At 38.2% G+C, this 6,000-nt stretch overlaps 1 non-coding gene across 1 annotated transcript; it reads right to left on the reverse strand.

Annotated features, from left to right (window-relative positions):
• Nucleotides 1-1,559: 1,559 nt before the first annotated feature.
• trnar-ccg (transfer RNA arginine (anticodon CCG)) lies at nt 1,560-1,632 on the reverse strand. The gene has a single exon. It is a non-coding gene; the product is annotated as a tRNA-Arg (tRNA).
• Between the last annotated feature and the right edge of the window lie 4,368 nt (nt 1,633-6,000).

Raw genomic sequence — 6,000 nt, forward strand, 5'->3', positions numbered from 1 at the left:
TATTTACACTTTGTCTTCTCACAAATGAATTCTGGGCACATTGCAACTGTTGCAAGATTGTTTGCACTTCTTTCATCTCGGGAAACTTGAATCCATTTGCAATAGCTGAGATCAACGTACACAATACTGTACCGAACAAGCTTGACCTTAAAGCTGAATACCTCGCTGGCGATTTCCGTCTTTCACTTTTAGAAAACCACCAGTATCATGGTAAATAAATTCTAATTGTCAAATTTGTTGTTGGTATAACCAGGGTACTTTGACAAAGGAAGAGGGATCAGTCAAATTGTTACTTTCTTCATGATTTCTGAGACATATTTTGATTAAATTTAAACTCTTGGAAGATGCCATAGTTGCACAGATTACATGTACAGCTAAATTTATTTCAAGATTTGTTTTCCTTAAAGGCATCTCCTTTCTTCACCTTTTGGATTTAATATAAAATATTATAATACTACGTACGACCATTTCAAATACAGCGCAGCGTTTACGGTTTTTTTTTGGAAAATTGGATAAAATGCCTCTCACCTTCAGTTTTTGCAAATACGACGATCGAAAAGATATGTACAAATACCAATCTATTCATACTGAAGCAGGAAACGAAAACCAAATGATTGAAGAGGAGAGAGAATTGAGGAGGAGAGAGAAAATGCCCTTTGTTTTATACCTTGCTTGGGTTATGCTAATGAGGGGGCAGCAACCTAGGACAACACTATGTCAACTGATTAAATTTAATCATTTTCCATTTAAGAACTAATTTGTTGAGACCTGATTTTTTTTGTCTTTGAATAATGCAACCATGTCCCTAGATTTTTAATGAGGAAGATTTCCAGTAGCTTTTAGTACTCGAAAAGTATCTTAATTGACCCATATATTCATCAAGTGCTGTGTGAAAAGCAACTCTTACAAAACTTTTCTTGCTTTCAGTAATCACCGTGTTAAAAATATACCCCAATTGAATTGCTGTATTTTCCCAAGTTTGAGGTTTTTACGTTTATTTCCACTGAAATACCACATCACTTGCAAAAATGATAACCAAAATTCATAAACTTTATTTATTAAGTGTACTTTTGTGCCAATTTTTATTTTGCATTTGGGAAATAGAAAGAAGCTCCCTTCTTGTACAGTTACCAGGTGGCAATGATTAGCAATAAAATACACTGTGGGTATCAGGTGGGAATTATTGAATTGTATTCTAATCAGTATTACGATGTTCCGGTTGTGTACTTAATGCCTTTGATTTTCAGAATGAGTGCATCTATTCTGAATGATTATTCCATGCGTTTTATTTTGCTTAAACTGAAGACAGGCACTTGCTGTGGGATCTAACTGAGTTGCTGCTCCTCGCTATCACCCTCTGCTGGCATTTAGTTCGAAGCGCATTGAGAGCTCGCCCACGCAATAGAGCGGCCTCCCGGTTGAAGTACAGCTTTCTCGCTGGGTTTTGAGGTTTTGCAAACCCGGGACAGCGTCTTTGGTGGAGTATTGGTGTGAGCCACATGCTTGGACGTCAAGCAGCCCAAACTGACGCGGGACGGCGATACAAAAAAACACTAACACGACCCAGATGGGACTCGAACCCACAATCCCCAGCTCCGGAGGCTGATGCCTTATCCATTAGGCCACTGGGTCATCACGGTAAACAGTGGCCGATAGTGTGATATATACACGTGGCATACTTAATATTGATAACTTCATGTATAAAATTAAAGATAGTCATGGGGACGACAGAGAATATTTATTGAGCAACGCAAATGGTCAAAACATATATTCAACTTGTGTACAGGACGCACACAAACAGCTAATGTGCTGACATTGTACATCCATGAACATACATTGAACAGGAGAGTAAATGCAATTTACAGAGCTTATAGGACAGAAGATACACAAAATAGGGAGAGACAGCATATAGGATCATGCAATGTTTGGGATTAGAATAGTTAGGTGATTGTTTTAGACTTGCATATATTGTGTTGTAGATCTCTATGACTATGATGAAGAAGGCCATTAAATCATTGCATCCATGCTGTCTGCACTTACCTAGTCCCACTTCACCACCCTTAAACTGGCAGCCTTGCACAATTTTCAATGTATCCAATGCTCTTTGAATTACTCAATATGCGTTCACAACACATTCAGGCAGTATATTGCAGATCTTAACCAAGCCATCAGGTTTCTTAACACAGTAAAATTGGACTCTTTCCCATCTGAAATTCTTTCGTATTGCTGCCAGAAAAATGTCTATTATTCATCATTCTACTGTTACACTGTAACTTGCATGTTTTGCACTTCTTATGCACTTTATGCTGTGTATGATTGTGTAAATTAAAAATCACACAACACCAGGTTATAGTCCAACAGATTTATTTGGAAGCACTAGCTTTCGGAACGCTGCTCCTTCATCAGGTGATTGTGGAGAATAAGATGGTAAGACATAGAATATAGCAAAACTTTACAGTGTGATGTAACTGAAATTATATATTGAAAAAGACCCAGATTGCTAGTGTATATTTGGAAACTAGTGTTTCCTAATAAACCTGTTGGACTAGAACATGGTGTTGTGTGATTTTTAACTTTGTACACCTCAGTCCAACACCGGTGTCTCCAAATCACGACTACAATTGTTTGTGCTGTCAATGTAGCACCCTCAGTACTAGAGGAACGCTGTCTTGTTTTTACTGTATCACTTGTATACAGTAGAAATGACAAAGGCTACTCTTCTCTAGAGCAGAGCTTTTAGAACAGAGAAAGAGCCCTTCAGCCCATCTTGTCTGTGCTGGTCATCAAACATCTATTCCCATCCTATTTTCCAGCAAATGGCCAGTAGTCTTGTAGGCTATTAATGGTCAACTAAATATTTCTTAACTGTTTTGAGGGTTTCTTCCCATCACTTCCACCCTTTTAGGCAGTGAATTCTAGATATGCACAATCCTCTGGACTAAAAAATGTTACTCAAGTCACCTTCTAAACTTCCTGCTCCTTATCTTAAAATTGACCCCTCTGCTCAAGGGAAAGAGTTCTCCTGATCTACCATTTCTATGTCCCTCAGAACTTTATACATAGTAATAACCCCTACAAGGCCCATGTTAACACTAACAAATCTCCCTGTGGAGCTTGTTGAGTATGAGTTCCTTTAGTAACAGGACTTCCTAGCTGGAAGTCAACACTTGAGCCCTTTATAAAGCAGACCCAACAGATTAAAAGAGAAAATTGAAAAGGAAAATGTATTGGTGATTTTGGTGATGGGAAAGTTGCTCAGTTGTGTGTAAAAGCACTTTGGAATAAAAATAAGGATAAAGCAGACCCAGTTAGCTATTTGAATTTCTTTTGATCATTGTCAACTTTATATACAGGTGTATTCATAAAGTATTACAGCATTGTAAGAGGCTTTTCAGCCCTTCATGTTCATGTTTTAAAACATATTTGAAAAATAAAATTATTTTCTTTAATTACCTGATAATGAAGCTGAATTGTTCTCAAGGTTTTGTGATTAAGCTTTGTTGTTTCAAAATTATTTTATTTGTATCTTTCTATTTTCTTTTACAGAAATTTTATTCAATTTCCATTCATTAAAGTTGAAAGGATTTTAAATATTTCAAAATTGTCCGACTAATTTTGAAAAAACAATTTTCGAATGTTTAAAGATTGTTGAAATACTCTGAACTGAAAAACAATATTTTTATTTTCTCCCAAGGTGAAGGAAAGGACAGTTATTTCTTACCACTTTTCCCTTCTTTCTAATGGGCTGTGCGCACCTTTTAACAATATGGGATATCTCTGGGATATTCATACAGTTTTAAACTTAGAAAGCAGTGTTGCACTGTTATTGCATCTTTAAGGATATTTTTAGCTGCACAGTAAAAAGTATGTAATGTACTGTTCAACAGTGATGAGGCTGAGAAATTGGAGGTGTACGTGTGAGAAATGTCAGCTCCATTAGCTGTGTGCCATGGGCTTTGCAGCTGATCTCCCAGGAAATTGCCAAGGAGGGGCAATGCCTGATTGCCAATGCTAGTTCAGGACCACTATGGCCTTTCAAAGACGGCATAGCACAAATAATACTGTTTTTTCAGTGGATATCTACTGAGTGGTGAGTTGTTCTGGGAACAGTGTGTTGTTAGATGGAGCCAGAATTAGACATGAGAGAATCCATAGGGATTCAAAGTTTGTGAGAAGATTTGTAGCTCGTGTGCTCGTTGTTGTGGTTCTGTTCACCGAGCTGGGAATTTGCAGACGTTTCGACCCTTGTCTAGGTGACATCCTCAGTGCTTGGGAGCCACCTGTGAAGCGCTTCTGTGATGTTTCCTCCGGCATTTATAGTGATTTGTATCTGCCACTTCCGGTTGTCAGTTCCAGCTGTCCGCTGCAGTGGCCAGTATATTGGGTCCAGGTCGATGTGCTTATTGATTGAATCTGTGGATGAATGCCATGCCTCTAGAAATTTCCTGGCTGTTCTCTGTCAGAGAATTTCCCATACTTTTGGGATACAGGGACAGAAATAGCTTTCCTTTGGAAAGAGAAATCTATCCAGAAACGATGTGAGTATACATGCTTCTTTTATATGGAAGTAGGACATTTACAGTGAAAACATCTGCAAGAGCAGCGGTAGTTTAACTCCAGAATAGTCAGAGCAGAATAAAGAAAGTCCTGACTGTTTCAGTGTCAGTAAGAGATAGCTTCAAAGCAGAAGGCTATGAAAGAGGAGTTTAAAGAATCTACTGTAAGAAATAAATTAGCATCTGCAGTCCTCACTATCTCCAAATTATTGTGGTACATTTGGTAAGATATGACAAAAGAGATAGAAAAGTGAAAGACACCAAAAAACTCAACCCAACTTAGAATTAGCCAAAAAGATGTGAGATTCAGCACAAACTATGTCATATTACAACTAATTGGAATGGTCTTATTATAAATATCAGATATAAAGATTCAGTACTCTTGCCCTCAACACCAACCACCCAGAAACTTAAATCCCAGTGAAGGGTCACCATATTTCAACCTAAAATTTCCTTTTTCAGTTGGTGCACTGCACTTGATTTGTTTCCAGCAAATCTTAGCATTCTTTACTTAAAGTCCCTTCATGAGCCCCTTAAACCAGCTGCTAAAACAGCTAATTTATTTCTTAAAGTAGATTCTTTAAACTCCTCTTTCATAGCCTTCTGCTTTGAAGCTATCCCTTACTGACACTGAAACAGTCATGATTTTCTTTATTCTGCTCTGACTATTCTGGAGTTAAACTACTGCTGCTCTTGCAGATGTTTTCATTGTAAATGTCCTACTTCCATATAAAAGAAACATGTATACTCACATCTGGATAGATTTCTCTTTCCAAAGGAAAGCTATTTCTGTCCCTGTATCCCAAAAGTATGGGAAATTGTGCAGGCAACATCCTCATTTCTTTCCTCTCTTCATCCCTTGTACTATTCACCCCATGGCTTCTTTTCTTTAACTCGTCCAAATCATCCATGTTGACCAGATATCCTAAATTAATCTAGTCCCATTTGCCAGAATTTGGCCCATATTCCTCTAAACCCTTCCTAACCATCTACCCATCCAGATGCCTTTTAAATGTTGTAATTGTACCAACCTCCACCACTTCCTCTGGCAGCTTGTTCCACACACGCACCACCCTTTGCATTAAAACGTTGCCTCCTATGTCCCTTTTAAGTCTTTCCCCCCTCACCCTAAACTTATTCCCTCTAGTTCTGGACTCCCCCAGCCCAAGAAAAGATATTGTCTATTTACCCTATCCATGCCTCACATGATTTTATCAACTTCTATAAGGTCACCCCTCAGCCTCTGACACTTCAGGGAAAACAGCCCGAGCCTATTCAACCTCTTCCTATAGCTCAAACCCTCCAACCCTGGCAACATTCTTGAAAATCTTTTCTGAAACATCTCAAGTTTCACAACATCCTTCCTATTGGAGGGAGACCATAATTATTCTAATATTCCAAAAGTAGCCTAACCAATGTACTGTACAGCCACAACATGACCTCC

This window comes from Hemiscyllium ocellatum, chromosome 25, assembly GCF_020745735.1.
Source record: "Hemiscyllium ocellatum isolate sHemOce1 chromosome 25, sHemOce1.pat.X.cur, whole genome shotgun sequence".
NCBI classification, from domain to species: Eukaryota; Metazoa; Chordata; class Chondrichthyes; order Orectolobiformes; family Hemiscylliidae; genus Hemiscyllium; species Hemiscyllium ocellatum.